The sequence below is a fragment of the Pongo pygmaeus genome, chromosome 1 (assembly GCF_028885625.2).
Source record: "Pongo pygmaeus isolate AG05252 chromosome 1, NHGRI_mPonPyg2-v2.0_pri, whole genome shotgun sequence".
NCBI classification, from domain to species: Eukaryota; Metazoa; Chordata; class Mammalia; order Primates; family Hominidae; genus Pongo; species Pongo pygmaeus.
The window spans coordinates 16,701,229-16,720,387 of NC_072373.2; the positions used below are offsets into that span (position 1 = coordinate 16,701,229).

General features: G+C 39.7%; 1 protein-coding gene across 11 annotated transcripts in view; it reads left to right on the top strand.

Moving 5' to 3' along the window:
* The window catches only part of SIPA1L2 (signal induced proliferation associated 1 like 2), a 236,308-nt gene that overhangs the window by 42,598 nt on the left and 174,551 nt on the right, over positions 1-19,159 (top strand). Inside the window, exon 1 of one of the 11 annotated variants that reach the window (XM_063671118.1) lies at positions 10,532-10,546. The exons of the other annotated variants lie outside the window; for them this stretch is intronic. The gene's annotated coding sequence lies outside the window, so the exon portion shown is untranslated. Of the gene's footprint in view, positions 1-10,531; positions 10,547-19,159 lie in introns of those variants that run through there. 11 annotated transcript variants of the gene reach the window in all.

Sequence of the window (19,159 nt, forward strand, 5' to 3'; positions counted from 1 at the left end):
TCAACTGAATCTTAATTATGGTAATTAATTGGCAGAAAATCAATCATTCAGTGAGAAGTCTCTCAGCCAATGGTGGCAAAAGACAATGTAGTGAATGTTAGTGGATTTGGGAGAGTATACAAGTACCAGTGAGCTAATTGGGTGAATTTACATACTGTGTTACTGTAGTGTTACACAAGACTAGTCATTTGGGAAATTGATAGAATATTAATGGAGATCCAGATGTTTAAATAGTTTAATCATTGTCTGACCCTAAAGAGAAACCTCAATGAATATGTATTTGGCTTAATGAATTGAAATGAAACTGCGTTTTGTCACCTGATGATGAGGAAATTTTAGCTCACCTACTTTATGTCTCAAATTATTTTCCATAAACCTGCCCCTGTGTTTCCATGTGGGAACTGCCACCTAAATGTTTCTTTCAGATAGTGCTTCTCAATTACTTTAGTCTCATGCCTTTTTTTTACACTCTGGAAAATAATTGAGGACTCCAAAGAGCTTTTGTTTATGTGAGTTCTATCAATCACGTAATCTATCATATTAGAAATAAAAAAGGGATCTTAGAAATCATTATTGAATTTAAAGTAACAATATACCCACCTGTATGTTAACATAAATAATACTTTCGTGAAAAATAACTATTTTCCAAAACAAAGACGCTTAATGAGAGGTACGCTTCGTTATTTTTTGCAAATATCTTTAGTATCTGGCTTATTAGAAGACGGCTGGTTTCTTGCCTTGCATCCGCATTCAGTCTGTTGTGATATGTAGCTCTGGTTGCCATCCAACCAAAGAAAACCTAGCCTCACACAGGTTTGTAGTTGGAAAAGGGAGTCTTTGAATTTCCTTTCAGATAATAGTGGATCTTCTTTGATATAACACTAGAGAAGTGGTATCTCAAAGTTTGGTCGAGATGTATGTAGATCCTGAAACCCTATCTATGAACTTTAAAAACTCTGTTTTATGTATTATTTTGAATATCATGCATTGGCCACTTAGAAAATCTCCCAAATGTTTATACATTTCACTTGTAATATAAAAAATTCTTGTCATGAATCAGAAAATTCTTAAGTGTAGGGAAATTGTCAAGATCACAGTGGTTATTCAAGTTTTAAGAAAGTCTAAAATTTTCATAAAAGCTTAATTTTACTGTTTTCCTCGAAAATGGGCCCATTTTGTTTCTTTTCTTTAAAATACCTGCCAGATAGCCTTGTCTGAATAATCATTGTTTTATATATCGCTCTGTCAAGTACAAGGTTGGGTTCAATGAAGAAAAGTGGCTCATCACCTCATAGGTCCACCCCACAGGTGCTGACCCTTGCGACAGCCACCAATATATGCTGCAACAGGGCTTTCCCTTCCATCACACAGAGTCATAGTGTGTGTGTGCTGAAGAGTCAAGGCATAATAAAATCAGTTTTTTACTTCTCCATTGTATTAGTCTGTTTTCATGCTGCTGATAAAGACATACCTGAGACTGGGCAGTTTACAAAAGAAAGAGGTTTAATGGACCCACAGTAACACATGGCTGGGGAGGCCTCACAATCATGGTGGAAGGTGAAAGGCACATCTCACATGGTGGCAGACAAGAGAAGAGTGAGAGCCAAGTGGAAGGGATTTCCCCTTCTAAAACCGTCAGCTCTTTTGAGACTTATTCACTGCCACAAGAACAGTATGGGGGAAACCGCCACCATGATTTAGTTATCTCTCACTGGGTCCCTCCCACAACACAAGGGAATTATGGGAGCTACAGTTCGAGATGAGATTTGGGTGGGGACACAGCCAAATCATATCCTCCATCAAGGACAATAATATTTTAACTGCAGTTATGTGGTAAGATGACAGCTAGTAAGTACAGTCTGGGGCCACTGCCTTGCTGTGTGGTAAGGTACACACATTTTTACATGCTGTTGCTCTTGTACTGTTGATGCTGTAGAAAAAGGCAAATAATAGCTTTAGAATTCTAGTTTGACCTCACAGATCCAGTTGAAGAGCCTTGGGGATCCTAAGGGGCCCGTGGTTCATACTTTTTGAGAACCACAACTTTAAGACATACGGGAAAGGTGCTAAATGAGACAGAACTAGACTTGATTCATTATGAACTTAGTATTACAGAAATGGGTCAGATACCTCGTATGTGTGGTGATAGACGTGTGGGGCCATGTGGGAGGGATGTGTAAGAGAGTTCCTGGAGTGTGGCATTTTCACTGGGGCTGTTGACTCCTGTGTCCTGAACATCTAAATCTGTACCTGGTGTATCAGTTCATACTTTATGTAGCAGTTTGAATAATTAGGGCACGTGTAATGGCTGCATAAATTCATTAGTTTTTAAAAAGTCAGATGGGTTTTGTGTTCATAATAAAGATTAGTCAAGGTAATCTTTTTGTATTGTAAAAGTAATAAAGTTGTGAAATACAGCTGCACAGCCCCTCCCATCCCACCTTCCTGTGATACCGTCATCCTCAGTCTCCCTACCCTTGTATGTCTGTTTCCTTTTACCATCAAGGCCCATGACACCAGCTGTGTAGACATACTCCAAAAATAATAGACACAGCCTTTATCATTATTCGCTTAAAAAGCCAACCAGTGTTCTTTCCCCTGATTGGGAATGTGCCCAGTATGAAGGGACAGCATCCGATTGGTTATGTAATTGATGCTGTTTGTGACAAAGACTCCTGTTTCACTCCTGTTTTCCCAGCAATTTTGCATTGTAACTAGGTAGTGATGATGTTTGCTTGTTTTCTGTGTATGAAGAATCACAAGTGTGTTTTTCTTGGGTGGCTCTAGAAGAGAAAGCTTTCATGCCTGGAAGAATATCTTGTTATTTCTATAGAAGCTTTTTTAAAATTCTTCATTAAAAGAAATTTTAAGTCATTTAGAGTAGCTGTTTTTGTGTGAGTTGATATTTTGACCCATTTTATTTTTCTCTTCAGTTTTCTGATTTGTGTGATTACATGATGAGCTCTTCCTGTGAATCTCGAACACACAGGTTGGAGTCATTCGGTCTTTGGAGCCTTTTGGGAGGAAGCCAGGTGCCCTTCAACTGCCCTTTGCATTAGGACTCCCTGGTAATAACTGTGGTGATGATGGACTTGTGTAGATAAAATGACATCTAATAAAATATTAATAAATACATTATAATGGACACCTGCTTCTGAGGATGTGGATGTGTGAAACCTAGACATTCAATTTATGAATGTCTTTTTAATTGAGTCCTCTGGACACAGAGAGAGGACCCACATGATCACTGGAAAATATCAGAGTACAGGTGGCAGAACTGTGGCAGAATTCCCTGTGCAAACTGTATCGCTGTGCGGAGACAGAGCTAACAAACAGGATCTCAAGGAGAAACCGAGTCTTGTGCTTTGCTTTCATGCGGGATTTTTCTGAGTTAGCTGATGAAGCCAAGCTAAGTAAATATTATCTTCTTTTTGTGTTGGCCTTTTGTTTTGAAATATTCCAACTCTATTTCCTCCATAGTTTTCTCTTTATTGCTGTTATTATTTTTACAGATTAGAGGTACCACCTTTTCCAGTCTTGCTCATCATGGTTTTTCCTACTTCAAGCTGTGAACTATTTAATTCAGTTCAGCAAGCATTTTTGGAGTGTTTGCAAGTCAGTAGCTGTGTTATTACCAAACCTGCCATCTTTACTTTCTGCTGTTGCTATAAGCCCTTTGATTTGCATGTTCAGTATCAGCACTCTTAGCAGCTTCTTCTCTGTGTTTGCCTCCCTTGGTAGGTTTTAGATTAAGGGAACCTTGTTATGGAGAATGGGGCTTCCAGGATTGTGTAGCTCCACAATCTTTGTTCTCTTTGTATGGTTTCATCGTTTTACTTTACTCTTTTCCTCGCTCAGAGCTTCTAGTATCAAGCTGTTTCTTGGAGTAGGAAGTAGTTTTGGAGATGAGAAACACAGGGAGAGGAGGAGAGAGAATATTAGAGGAGAAAATTGTTCTCTTTGGATCAGTTTCCATTATGCATTAACCATTGGCCTGTCCCTTTCCCCACTGCCCCTTAGACACTGTAGGTCTTCATCTGTGCTTATATAATGAGGTCTGAATTGTTCTGTGGTGATCCTATGACCATTTCCATAGATGAGACTGTAAATATCTTCTTTTACTGTGGGGAGAAAGGCACTTAGCTAGAAAATAAGAGTAAGCCTCCAGAAGAGTATATTCTGCTATGTTTATAGAACTGTCATCTTTGGTTCTAATACATTGCTGCTGAGAAAATTGATAGAAGTTGTGTTTACTTGAATACAGCAAATTACCTAAATGGATAGGTAAAGATTATTCACTTTTATTACATTTCAAATGGTTTCATGTATTTCCCCAAATTGTACATTTATTACAGAAGTTAGCTTTGTGTTTCTACTTTTAGGTTTATAAAAATCAAGATCTCTACCCCAATTGATGAGATATATAATGGTTTAAATCTGAACACTATGAAATAATGGGGCTTAAATGAAATATTCCCTTACTACTTAGTGAATGTTTGATATAAATCAGCCGCAATACTTCCTCTCTCCCCCATATATGGATGATAGTTATATAACCTTCTAATGATGGATTTATTTATTCTCTTCCAGAAGTGCTCAAGCCTATTGTAGACAAATCTCTACAAATTTATTTTTCTTTTTAAATTTTTCTTCTGTCTGGTTGACCTAACTCATCACAGGTTTCCATCTAGCATTTTGTGTAAGTAGTCATTTAAGTATGATTTAAGAAGTTCATCTGATAATGGCTACTTTCCCTTTGTAGGGGCCAAGGGAAAACTTCCCTGTCACCCCTGAAGGTTCACTGAAAATCACTGACAAGAGGTAGATTAATGGGAGGAAAGGCATACAAATTTGTTTGATCACATTTTTATATCACATGAGAGCCTTCAGAATGAAGACCCAAAGATACAAGATAAACTGTCCATTTTTATGCTTAGGTTCAACAAAGTATGGTCAGCTTTGCAGAAATATGATTGGACTAGGCCAAGACAGGCAGATCATACGGTCTATCGAGACCATCCTGGCCAATATGCTGAAACCCCATCTCTACTAAAAATGCAAAAATTCTCTGGGTGTGGTGGCGCGCACCTGTAGTCCCAACTACTCGGGAGGCTGAGGCAGGAGAATCGCTTGAACCTGGGAGGCAGAGGTTGCAGTGAGCAGAGATCGCACCACTATACTCCAGCCTGCTGATAGAGTGAGACTCCGTCTTAAAAAAAAAAAAAATGGACTAAAAGGATATGATTGATTGCCAACTGACTGAATGGGGAAGCCCAGCAAGGCCTGTCTGTCTAGATTCTTCCTGGCCTCTCTGAGCATGTTCTCCTTCCTTCTGGGTATGGTGCAGGACTCTCTCTGGAATGGGCATCTTATGATCTACAATCAAACGTGGTAGTTCAGATAATTTCTTTATGGCCAGTTTTTATACAGAGAGCGGAGAAGAGTTAATACGTTTAGGTTTTATGGCTAGTTCTGGGCAAAAGGGATTCTAGTTTCTATGACCTGTCTTGGGAAAGAGGGATTCTAGTTTCTGTGGCTTGCTTCAAAGGAGAATGAGAGACCAGAGACAGGAGGGCAGAGAGAGCTCCTTTTGAGGCCTTTATTTTGTTGTATCATTTTCTGAGCACCAGCATCTTTCAGTGTCGGAAAACAGAGATAGTACTAAGTAGCAGAGTTATCAATTTGAGACATATTTACCTTTCATGGACACCTGTAGTCGTTTGAGTGAATTTAGACTTCCTTAGTTTATTACAGTTGCTTTTAGTAGCTGTCCTTAAAATAGAGAATATTCTTGAATTTAACACATACAATTTATTCTCTCCTCTCTTTATTGATTTAATAAGTACCATTTCAGGTTTATAATAGAATTCCCCAGTCTTAAAATGCTTATGGCATTGAAACATCATTAAGTTAGAGCTTTGTTCAGCCTACACAGAGAATGGAGGACGCTGTGGTTTTCACTGTGCTCCATTTGACCATGGATGGTCTTCGGGCTGTATCACTATTCAACTCTTAAGATAATAAATATAAGCTACTACTTTAATGAGTGATATTCTCTCATTTTTAGTGTTTCGCTTGTCTACAAGCAGATGGTAAAAGCAAACTAGTAAATGATGGAAAAACCTGTATCAGCTATATATGCTAAATTTTATGTCCTGTTTTTTTTCCTGGATAGGCATGCTTGTGGTGATGCATATTACTTCCTAACTTTTATCTTTTCTGCTAATAAAATTGTCCCTGCTTCCCATAGTAAAATGATGTCATTGTTTGTAATGTTTTACAAATTGGGTGGAAGAGGTGTGTGTTCACCAAGCAACATCATGACGTTTCACTGCTCCACGCTTTACCCAGGCAAGTTGGAAGAACAACTATTTGAGTGTGAGAACAAGAGCACCAGGACAAGAAGCTGGAAAAATAAATAGGAGATATTGCTAGTGGCCTGGTTGCGTTGACTAGAAATTTGCGCTTTCTGTTCATTGTGGAGTAGTTAAAGCTTTTTAGCTTGAATTTAGCAGGGTTATATTGGTTTCCAATGAGTCTTCCTTATATATCTTGTTTGTGGGAAATACTGAAAGAGCTGCAGAGTTTTCAACACCACATGGAGGCTATCCCAATAATCACAATAACTTAATTATTTATTCTTAAAAGCTCAGAGAAGAATTAATGTAAAAAATTATGGGAACCCTTATACACTGTTGGGGGGAATGCAGATTAGTTCACCCACTGTGGAAAGCAGTTTGGAGATTTCTCAAAGAACTTAGAACTACCATTCGACCCAGCAGTTCTATTACTGGGTATATAACCAAAGGAAAATAGATCATATGCCAAAAAGACACATGCACTCATATGTGTATCACTATGCTGTTCACAATAGCAAAGACATGGAATCAACCTAGGTGCCCATCAGTGGTGGATTAAATAAAGAAAATGTGGTATATATATACTATGGAATACGTGCTGCCATGAAAAGAATGAAATCATGTTGTTTATAGCAACATGGATGGAGCTGGAAACCATAATCCTAAGCAAACCAATGCAGGTATAGAAAACTAAATATTACATGTTCACATTTATAAGTGGGAGCTAAATATTGAGCACCTATGGATGTAAACATGGGAACAACCTAGATACTGCAGACTACTAGAGGGAGGAAGGGAGGAGGGGATGGGGTAAAACACTATGTCTTGGGTACTAGGCACTGCCTGGGTGCAATATACCCATGTAACAAACCTGCACATGTACCCCCTGTATCTAAAAGTTGAAAAAAAAAATTATGGAAAAAGCATAGACAGTGAATTAAATGAATTGTGACATCATCAGCAGCAAATGTTTCTTGAATGCAAGAAGCTTGCCTGCTTATTCATTTCACCAACCATTTATTATTATGCATAAGGCTCTGCCCATTAAGAATTCACAGTTGAAGGTGCAGACATATCTATCAAGAAGTTACATAAGAGACTGAAAAATGTTCCAGCAAAAGGTACAAGTAGTATTCTAAGTGAGTAGTAGAGAGGAAGAGACACTTTCTGTCTAGGAAGTTTTTCTTTAACAGTTTTTCCCTTGGAAATGTCTGAGAAGGTTTTGTAGGGAATGTGGGGGTTTTACGCTCAAAGGATGCTGTTTATTTTGGGTAATGGGAATGTCTTAATAGAAGGGACAGAGGCAGGAAACTTTAGGGCATATTCATTTGGGAAAGGTCATTTAATGTGTATTCTGACTGTCAGGTAGGGAAGTTGAGTTAGGAAGGTACTTGGGCCATATTATAGAATTATTTGAAGGTTATTTTGAGATTTAAGTTACACATAGCATAGTTTTGAATAGATGTGTCTCAGTGGGCTGTTGGTTATCAGTGAAAGAAACCCAACTTAAAGTAACTTAAGCAAAAAAAGAAAGGGATAGCTCAAGTAACTGGGATGTCTAGGAGTGGCATACTGCAGGCATTGTTGGATTCAGGGGCTCAAACATTGTCAGAAGGCCTCTTTTTTTCCTTTCTGTCTCTGTCCTGGCTCTGCCTTCCCTACGTTGAGCTCTGCATAATAGCCCTTTCTCTGTGATCTATGAGACAGTGGCCAGCAGCTGCAGCCCACACCCTCCTAGCTTAGTTCCTTTGGCAGAACTGAACTTCTTAAGATCCCGACATCATCCCAGAGAAGACTGTAGATGACCTTGCCATGGCCTGCACATATCCTTGAACTAGTCACCGAGCTAAGGGAATGGTGTGCCCAGAGCAGCTCAGGGGACAGCATGACATCAAGGGCAGGGATGGTTCCTTACAAGAACCAGAACAGAATGTGGGAAAGGGACACGAGGCGGACAGAAACTTTAGCTGCCATGGTTGCAGCACAAGAGGGAGGGTAAGAGAAGACTGGAGCTGTTAGCCCAGGTGGGGAACATGGGTGGAGGAAGAGATTTGTCAGGAAGGATGCAGACTCCATCTTCTGCATGTTGAGTTATAGGTGCTATGGGTCATTCATGTGGCAGTTGGCTGTGAGGGCACAAAGGAGAGGGATAAAGTTAGTGTTGCAGCAGAATAAGGGATTGATGATAAAGAGAGTGAAGGGAACCAAAATATTTTATCCTGAAATATACTTTGACATATTTCAAGATGGCTATTCACTGGGCTTGAAATACAAGAATAGCTGAAAAGCTGTCTTTTGTAGGGGAGATTTGCATCTGTAGGGAATCTGCATTAATGCAGCCAGGCTTTCTCTAAGGCCCTCCCTTGTCCTGATCTAGGCAAGATTAACTGAGAGTCTGACACCTATAAAGGTCTGAAAAAAAATTTACCATCCATTCATTCTCTCTGAGGGCTGCTACCCATGTGAGGTTTCATCTGCATCATGAGGCAACCTTTGCTAGCCAGGACTCCTCCCCTTCCCATAACCTGTCCTGTCATCATAACTTGAGGTACCATCATAACCTGTTGTTGGCTATGCTCCTGTCAGGCATTTTAACCAGAGTGATTCCATCTTGAACAGGGGCTGAGTAAAATGAGGCTGACACCTATTGGGCTGCATTCCCAGGAGGTTAGATATTATTAGTCACAGGATGAGACAGGAGGTCAGCGCAAGATACAGGTCACAAAGACCTTGCTGATAAAATAGGTTGAGGTAAAGAAGCTGCCCAAACTCACCAAAACCAAGATGGTGACAAAAGTGACCTCTGGTCATCCTCATTGCTCATTATATGCTAATTATAATGCATCACCATGCTAAAAGACACTCCCACCAGCACCATGACAGTTTACAAATGCCATGACAACACCAGGAAGTTATTATATAGTCTAAAAAGGGGAGGAACTATGACTTCTTGGATTGCTTGCCCCTTTCCTGGAAAACTCATGAATGATCTACCCCTTATTTAGCATATAATCAAGAAATAACTATAAGTATACTCAGTTGAGCAGCCCATGCCCCTGCTCTGCCTGTGGAGTAGCCATTTTTTAATTCTTTACTTCCTTAATAAACTTGCTTTCACTTTACGAATTCACCTCAAATTCTTTCTTGTGTGAGATCCAAGAACCCTCCTCTCCTGGGGTCTGGATCGGGATCCCTTTTCAGTAACACTCCAAGCCCCCGTTCTTTCTGTAACCTCAGAAAAAGCTTCACCCATTTGGCCATTTCTTTGAGTTCTTTTGTTTTGTGAGACTTCTGTTCATATTAATATATTTGCTTTTTCTCCTATTAATCTGCCTTTAGTTGATTTTTCATTGAGCTTGGAGAGTGAAGAGGAAGTTTTCCCATGCCTCCTACAATAATAGCATGGAATAGGGAAGCTCATTGAGGAGGATCAGAGGTTAGATTGGATTGCATGAAATTACTGCTTTTTTAGCTCAAAAATGGAGAACCATTGGTGGTTTCATGTGGTTCAGCCTATTCTTTGGATTCCCTTATGGGAATGGCTGTGTTCTTCCCTCAGCAGACACTTGCTTATCCTGTAGGAAATGCCCTGCCTCCCTCCTCTTTTCTTCATCTCTTCTGGAAAATATGTACTGGGAGCTTTTTAAGTACAGAGCATGTGCTTAGTCCTGGATATGTGGTCATGAACCTTGCTGGTGTCTAGAGTCTAGACCGGAGTGTTTTGGGGCTAATAGAAAACTCTGAGGTGTGGCGGTGCGGGGCTGCAAAACAAACACAAACAAAAACAAAAAGTAGCCTTTTTTTGATGCTGGCTTTCCCCACATACTAGCAAATCCATCTTAACAGTAAGTAGAGAAACGGAGCTTGATGGAATATTTGTGTTCATTTCAGTGGAAAGAAAATGTTTGCCTTCACTTTCTCAGAACTTTCTTTTGCAGAGAAAACAGCTGATGAACCTGCTGGTAAGAATGAAGAGCCAGACCTCTGTTTGTCTGCAAATCTGGTTTTCACACAGAGCTTCCTGATGAAGTGTGAGGAGCCTCCTCTCAGTGATAGACCAGGGAACAAGGGGAGAACCTTTCCCCCTCACACTTGGCATCACAGCACCTGGCCCCAAGCTCTGTTGCTTGAGAAGATTGTGCTGCTGAAAGCTCATTTCTTTTTTTCCTGTCTAAAGGCAAAACAAGGTAAAATACAATAGCCAGTTGCCTCATATAAACCACCTGCTCAGTAGGAAATGAAGTAAAACTCTGCAGTCCCTATTGCTACTTGAAGAATTTGTGGTTTCCTTTCCTGTCAGTAAACAAAAGCCGTCAGTTAAAAGAGTGGAACATTAATTGTTTACAGGATGTTTGCTGTAACAAAGGAAGGAAAAGTGCCTTTTACAGACTGTTCATTGTGTTGGGGATATTACAACATCAAGTGTCTCTCCTAGAGAAGAGACATTAAGCATAAGATATTTAGTCACAAAACACAGACTGTTTCATTAACAGGACTTTAAAAGACTTATTTTGTAAACTCAAGTTGGGGACTTTATAACGTATCGGCATAAAGAATATAGATGAGAGTAGAAAGCTTCCTTAGAGAAAAAATGGGATCCCAAAATTTTGAAAAACACTGATGCTTCAGAGGCTTTGAGGTTTTTTAAATTGTAGAATATCATGCCTTTTTTTTTTTTTTTTTTTTGCAAGAAACATTTATCTTTTATAGTTCAGTAATGTATTTTACCTAGGCTTCCGCACGTTGCCTTTCAGTACAGGCATACTTTGGAGGTTTGCTTATTTCCCAGACAACTGCAATAAAACAAATGTTGCAGTATAGCAAGTCACACAGTTTTTTTTTTTTCCAGTGCATTTAAAAGTTACAGTTACACTATACTGGAGTTTATTAGGTATGCAGTAGCATTATGTCTAAAAAATGTGCAAACCTTAATTTAAAAATACTTTTTTACTAAAAAATGCAAATGATTATCTGAGCCTTCAGCAAGTCAGTCTTTTTGCGGGTGGAGAATCTTGCCTCAGTGTTGGTGGCTGTTGACTGATCAGGGTGGTGGTGGCTGAAGGTTGGGCTGGGTATGGCAATTTCTTAAAATAAGACAACAATGAAGTTTGCCACATCAATCGGCTCTTCTTTCATGAAAGACTTCATGCTGTTTCATAGCATTTGACCCACAGTAGAACTTCAAGACTGGAGTCTCTCCTCTCAAACCCTGCCAAGTTTATGTAATATCCTAAATCCTTTGCAGCAATGTTCATATCATCTTCACCTCCATCTCAAGAAACCAGTTTCTTTGCTCCTCTACAAAAAGCAACTCCTCATCCATTCAAGTTTGATCATGAGTTTGCAGCAATTTAGTCAGATCTTTAGGCGCCAATTATAATTCTAGTTTTCTTGCTATTTCTTCCTCTATTGCAATGTTGAGCCCCCGCCCCAAAGTCATCCTTGAAGGTTGGAGTCAACTTCTTCCAAACTCCTGTTAATTGTTGATATTTTGACCTCCACCCGTGAATCATGAATGTTCTTGATGGCATCTAGAATGGTGATTTTAAAAGGGTTTCAGTTTACTTTGCCCAGATCCACCAGAGGAATTGCTATCCGTGATAGCTATAACATTACGAAAATTACCTCTTAAATAATAAAACTTAAAAGTCAGATTTACTTTTTAATCCATGGGCTGCGGAATGGATGTTGTTAGCAGGCAAGAAACAACATTCGTCTCCTTGTACACCTCTGTTAGAGCTCTCGGGTAATCAGGTGCATTGTCAATGAGCAGTAACATTTTGAAAGGAATCTTTTTTTCTGAGCACTAGGTTTCAATGTGGACTTAAAATATTTAGTAAACAATGCTGTAAACAGACGTGCTGTCATCCAGGCTTTGTTGTTCCAATGATAGAGCACTGGCAGAGTAGATTTAGCATAATTCTTAAGGGCCCAAAGATTTTCAGAATGGTAACTAAGCATGAGTTTCAACTTAAAGTCACCAGCTGCGTTAACTCCTAACAAGAGAATTAGCCTGCCCTTTAAAACTTTGAATCCAGGCATTGACTTCCCCTCTCTAGCTGTGAAAGCCCTATAGGACATCTTCTAACAGAAGGCTGTTTGATTTACATTGAACATTTGCTGTTTAGTGTAGCTCTCCTTGTACCTCACGAACCAGCCTCTGCTACCTGCAGACTTTTCTTCTGCAGCCTCCTCACCTCTCTCAGCCTTCATTGAATTGAAGAGTATTAGGGCCTTCCTCTGAACTAGGCTTTGGCTTAAGGAAATGTGGCTGGTTTCATCTTCTATCCAGAACACTCAAACTTTCCCCGTATCAGCAACGAGGTTGTTTTGCTTTCTTATCATTTGTGTGTTCACTGAAGTAGCACTTTTAATTTCCTTCAAGAACTTTTCCTTTGTATTCATGACTTGGCTGTTTGGCACAAGAAGCTTAGCTTTCAGCCTGTTTTGGCTTTTGACATGTCTTCCCCATTGAGCTTAATTGCTTCTAGTTTTTGATTTAAAGTCAGTTGTTTGACTCTTACTTGAATACAGAGAGGCCGTTGTATGGTTATTAATTGGCCTAAGTTCAATATTGTTGTGTCTCAGGGAGTCAGGAGGTCTGAGGAGAGGGAGAGAAACGGGGGAGGCTGGTCGGTGGAGCCATCAAAACACAATATTTATGGATTAAATACACTGTTTTATACGAGTGTGGCTCATGCCACCCCAAAACAGTTATACTAGTTCCATCCAAGATCGCTGATCACAGGTCACCATAACAAACGTAAAAGTAATGACGAAGTTCGAAATATTGTGAGAATCACAGTGTGACACAGAAACACCAAGTGAGCACTTAGTGTCAGAAAAATGGTGCCGATAGACTTGCTCCATGCAGGGTTGCCACAAACCTCCAGTCTGTAAAAGACACAGTGTCTGCAAAGCACTGTAACATGAGGTTCACCTTATACCTAGTACTGTGTCTGAGTCCCTGACGGTACTAGACGTCCACTGATGTTACGTAGATTGAGACTGTTGTGCAACCATCACCATCATCCATTTTCAGACCTCTTCATCCTGAAAACTCTGTATCTATTTAACCCCGCTTCCCCTCACCCCAATCCCTGGCAACCACCATTGTACTTTCTGATTTTATGAATTTGACTTACTCTGCATACCTCGTATAAATGGAATCATACAGTATTTGTCCTTTTTGTGACTGGCTTATTTGCTTAGTGTGGTATCTTCAGGGTTCATCTATGTTGTAGTTTGTGTGAGACTTTCCTTCCTTTTTAAGGCTGAATAATATTCCATGGCATGTATTTCCCATATGTTGTTTCTGCATTCATCTAATGGGCATTTGGGTTGCTTCTACCTTTTGGGCCACTGTGAATAATGTTGCTGTGAACAGGGCTGTGCCAGTTCATCTTCGAGATCCTGCTTTCAGTTCTTTTGGCTGTATGCCCAGAAGTAGAATTCCTGGGTTATATGGTAATGCTGTGTTTAATTTTTTTTTAGGTACCCACTATATTATGCATCAGATTTTTAAACTCAGAACTGTCTACATAAATTGTCAGTGAGAATTTCTTTCCCCACCCTAATCCTAACCACTGCACAAAATCTTACATTCAGCTGCAGTTGAGGGACTACTGGTAATTTTTCATCTACTGTTTCTGTGCTTCATAAAAATGGAGACAGACTGAAAAAGGAGGGCTTTTTAAAACTAAGACTAGTCATAGCCTTCTCAGTGGTGACCTTATAGTTTATCGCCTCTCAAAGTGAAAGGAACGCTGTTAATGCTATGCTGGGTTAACAGTTGTAAACTGGGCTGTCTCTGGGGTGCCCTCCTTCTTGGGGTCCGTCTTGTCTTTTTTAGGAAGCAGTGCTGGATCTTGGCAGCATTTAGAGAACCACATTGTCTTCATAAACCCATGTTTATATAGTTTTGTCTGAAGTGTATACTCCACATTGTTGCGTTTTGAGTCCATGCAGTGTCAGGTCTGAGTGTGAGCCCTGGGGCGCTTGGCTGTAGTTGAGTTTGCAGAAATTCTTACGTTGATTATTTTTAAAAATGATGTGTTGAAAGCATGATCTTAGGAGTCCAGCTGACTTGAGTTCACATCCTGCGCTTGCTGATTCGCTTGGGGCAAATAACCAGTCTCTTGAGTGCCAGTTTCCTCAACCAGGGAGGCAGAAAAGGCCAATTTTTTTTTCTTTTAAAGTGGTGGTGAGTTTGGAAATAACATATATAAAGTGTTTTAGTAGAGTGTCTAGTACGTAGCACTGCATACCTAATATTGACCATCACCATTATCATTAAAAGAAGATGCAGTTCAACAGAATTTAGTACCATGGATACCTGGAGTTTTCAAAATTTTTGGTTTTAGGATTCCTTTGACGTTCTTAAAAATTATTGGAATTCCATGGAGCTTTTGATTATGTGGCTTATCCCTGTTGATGTTTACCATACTAGAATTAAAACTGAGAAATTTTGAAAATATTTATTAATTAAGAATGATGGTAATAACCCCTTTATATTTTATTATAAATAGCATTTTATGAAAATAATTATTTTCAAAACAGAAAAATTAATGAGCAGAATGATATTGCTTTATACTTTTGCAAATTTCATTAATGTATGGCTGAAGAGAAGAGAGCTGGATTCTCTTAGCTGCTTCTTCATTCAATCTCTTGTGCTATTGTATGTTCCTCAACCTCTGGAAAACTCCATTGAACATTGGGGAGAAAAGAAGGGTAGAAAAGATAAATAGTGCCTTGGTATCAACATGAAAATGGTTTTGACCTTGTGGACCCCTGGGGAATCCTCAGATCACATGTTGAAACTGCTGATCAAGAGTTGCTGCGGGAGTCTGAATGGGTCTCTTTCTTCGTTTGTAGGTTCTTGCCAGGCTGTGTGAGCAGGAGCCCGCTGCTCTTCCCCACTCAAGCCTGCAAGCAAGGCATCCTCACTTCAGAGAGGCATGTTGATTTTTAAATTGGGGTTTTGTGTCCCACTAATTTTTTTTAAAAGATAGTTTCAATTTCCCTAGGCTGATAGAATGTATGTTTTTATGTTGTCACTCTTCCACAGCAAACATGGGTGAGCATTGTTTTAAGAAAGCTCATTTGAATTTTGGAGTCACCTGGTTTCAAAGCCTCTGGAGGCTTTGAAAGGAGTCACTGAAGAGTTCCTGTGAGCATCCCTGAAAGCGTTTAAAAGGATCTGCTTTTAATAATTGGTTTGTATGTTATCTACATGAAGCGTCCCTTATATTAGAGGCACAACACATGAGCATGTTGGTGGGTAAAGAGCTGCCAAAGGCTTCTCTCCTGGTATAGGATGTGCCCTGGACCTACTGAGAGCGGCCGTTGTGAGGAAGGTGATCAAAGGAGTGGTGGGGCAAGTCCTACCTGCTCTGCCCAGGGCCGGGGGCACTGTCACCTAAACCCCTTCCTTGGCTGCAGAATAAAGGCAGAGGTGCTCCCTTACTTGTGTGTGTGCACAAATACTGCATTTCCTGTAGCAGCAGGAAATAAGATGGGCTTGTGAAGGAGCCTGTCGGAAGTAACCACCCCCAGGACATTTGTCCTCCAGCTTTGGATTGTCAAAAATGAATTCCTATCCTTTCCTCTCAGTCTGTGTCTACACAGCAATGCACACAGGCACATGGCACATGCATGCACCCACACACACAGTTTTCAGGTTACAAACTTCATGACCTTTTACCCCTAAGCACTTCAGTGTGATAGAGATATTTGCTTGGGTAACAGAGGTTTAGTTATCAACTTCAGATAGCTTAATATCAATTCCTTACTCACACCGAATCTATTATTTGTATCCTGGTTTTACCATTTGCCTGAAAATGTCCTTTGTAGCATCATTCCCCTCCATATAGGGTCCCTCTAGGGTTAGGTGCTGCATTTAGTTGTCCCTTTCTCAATCTTTATTTCCACAGCCTTTGTCTTTTATGCGTGTTGGTGCATTTTGAGGTCTGTGGCCTGGGAGCTTGCCTTTAAAAATGATTTGAGGGGCCGGGCACAGTGACTCAAACCTGTAATCCCAGCATTTTGGAAGGCCGAGGTGGGCGGATCATCTGAGATGGGGAGTTCAAGACCACCCTGACCAACATGGAGAAACACCGTCTCTACTAAAAATACAAAAAAATTAGACGGGCATGGTGGCTCATGCCTGTAATCCCAGCTGCTTGGGAGGCTGAGGCAGGAGAATCACTTGAACCCAGGAGGCGGAGGTTGTGGTGAGCCGAGATCGCACCATTGCATTCCAGCCTGGGCAGCAAGAGCTAGACTTTGTCTCAAGGAAAACAAAAACAAAAACAAAAAAAATATATATATATATATATTTGAGGATAAACATTTAAACTGTGACAGAATACCACTGGAGAAGGGGGTGGATATCCACTACGAGTTTCTTATAAATTGTGAATGCATAAGTACAAACATGTTGAGTGGTGAAATTGTGAAAATCCTTGCAAGAGAAGAGGTGGAATGGAGGAGAGAACAGTAGAGACAGACTCTGCCTGAAAAGAATGTGTTCCCTCCTAATGGGAATCAAGAGACTTGGCTGAAGTGCTAATGAAAACCATTGAGACTGAGTAAATTCTGATGTGGAAGTAAAATGAGGCAGATAGTGAACATTTTCACCATAGGAAATGGGAGGTGCTTCCCACCTAGGTTTAAGGAAAAACCAACACTTTGTACGGCTGCCCTTGTCCCTCCCAGTTCCTTGGTTTCCTCTGAATCTAAGCGATGAGTTCTTTGTTACTAGCCTGCTGGCCAGCTAAGGGACACCTCATGCTGCCCGGACACAGCTGGGGACCTTCTGGCCTTTACTGCACTTTGGAGTACTGTGGGAAGTAGGCACTGTGTGGACTTCACACTTTCTGAATTTTCCTTAGTCGGTTGTATACAGAAGTGCGCCTAGAGGACATGGTCTCCAGATTAATTTCTTTATGGGTAATTTGATGAGTGAGGTTCTGGAATATGCTACCGTATACAATAGGGAACACATTTGTGATGCGTTTTGTTAGCCCCTTTTTGTGTTGCTATAAAGAAATACCTGAGGCTGGATAATTTACAAAGAAAAGGGGTTTAATTCACGGTTCTGCAGGCTGTACAGGAAGCATGGTACTGGCATCTGCTTGGCTTCTGGTGAGACCTAAGAAAGCTTTTAGGTAGAAATTGAAGCGGAAGCCAGCATGCCACGTGGTGAGAGTGGAAGGATCAGACAGAAGGGGGAGGTCCCAGACTCTCTTAAACAACCATATTTCATGTGAACTAACTGAGGGAGAACTCACTTAACCCCAAGGGGACAGTGCTAAACCATTCATGAGGGATCCACCTCCATGATTCAGTCATCTCTCACCAGGCCCCACCCCCAACCCTGGGATCACATTTCAACATGAGATTTGGAGGGAGCAAACATGCAAGCCATATCATGTGTGTGCATGATTTTAGGCAAACTTTATTTTGCCAAAAGTTCTTTAGTTTTTAAATTTTTAAGTATATTAATTTCAGGTAACACAGAAATGTATAAAACGGAGCATAAATCTCTCCTGCAGTCTCATTCCCCAAAGGCACTCACTGTCAACAGACTTTTCAGAAATCCACATGCACACTTAAAAAAATTGAATTATTCAATATGTACTATTTTTGACCACAGATATGTTGTACATTGCCTTTATTTTCACTTACCAATATATTGTAAACATCTTTTCATTGTCTGGTTTTAATGTTAAAAAAAGTGTTTTATCGTTTTAGTGTTTATGTTCTAAAAAATTAATACTGAAGTTAGTTTACATGCTTATTGGCCACTTGTATTTGTTTTGCTCATTTATCTTTTGGAGTTTTACATGTACTGATATTTTTAATCTCTATTCTGGATATTAGTCTTTTGTCACATGTAACAAACAAGTATTTTTTCCAATTCTTAGTTTGCCCTTGAGCTTTCTGGAGATACCTTTTGCAATACAGTACTTTTGATTTCTCTTTTATCAAGTATGTCAGTCTCTCAGTCTCTCCCTAAGTTTAGCTCCTTTTTTTTTTTATAGTTTCTGGCCTGATTCTCATGCTAAGAGAAAACTTCCCCACTCCACAATTATAAAAATTACTTTCTATATTTTAGTTTTAAATTTGCATATGATACTTTTTTCTTTATTTTTGCATGTGGTATGAGTTCCAGATCTAAATTTTTTCCAGTCTGTTAGTCCAACTCCAGGTATTCTCTCTTGTTTTAAAATTAATTTTATTTATATTTTTAGTGTTTGAGTTGCTTTTGATTTGGATCCATATGATGTCTTTAAGAGCATAGAGGAAAGTAAAACTGTGCTTCCTTGAATAAGCTGCTGTGTCCCAGGTAGTCTTTTTTCTCAATTGAAAATCCATTTCAAATGCTATTTTAACATGGGTTACAATTGGACCCTAATTAAAGGGGACATCACAAATCTGTACAACATATCTGTTGATAAAAAGTATGAATGAAGTTCAATTGCTTTGGTTCTTTTAGTTTTTCTTTTGCAGTGACCTTTATTCTCCAGTTAACTCATATGTAAAGAGCACCTTGTTTAAAATCTACAGATTTTGTGATAGCATCAGAACCGAGGAGACGGCATACTTATTTAATTACTGACTTGTTGCGTACTCCTTCGTAGATGATTTTACCACTTGATGCCCTCATTTTCCCATTGGCGAAGTTAGGATTTGTTCACTTAACCATCTTAAAGGCTTAGAAACTTGTTTATCAGAGGATTAGGAGACTTGTTCTGTGGGAGAAATCAAATTATTATCATGAGAAGTGACTGAGACAA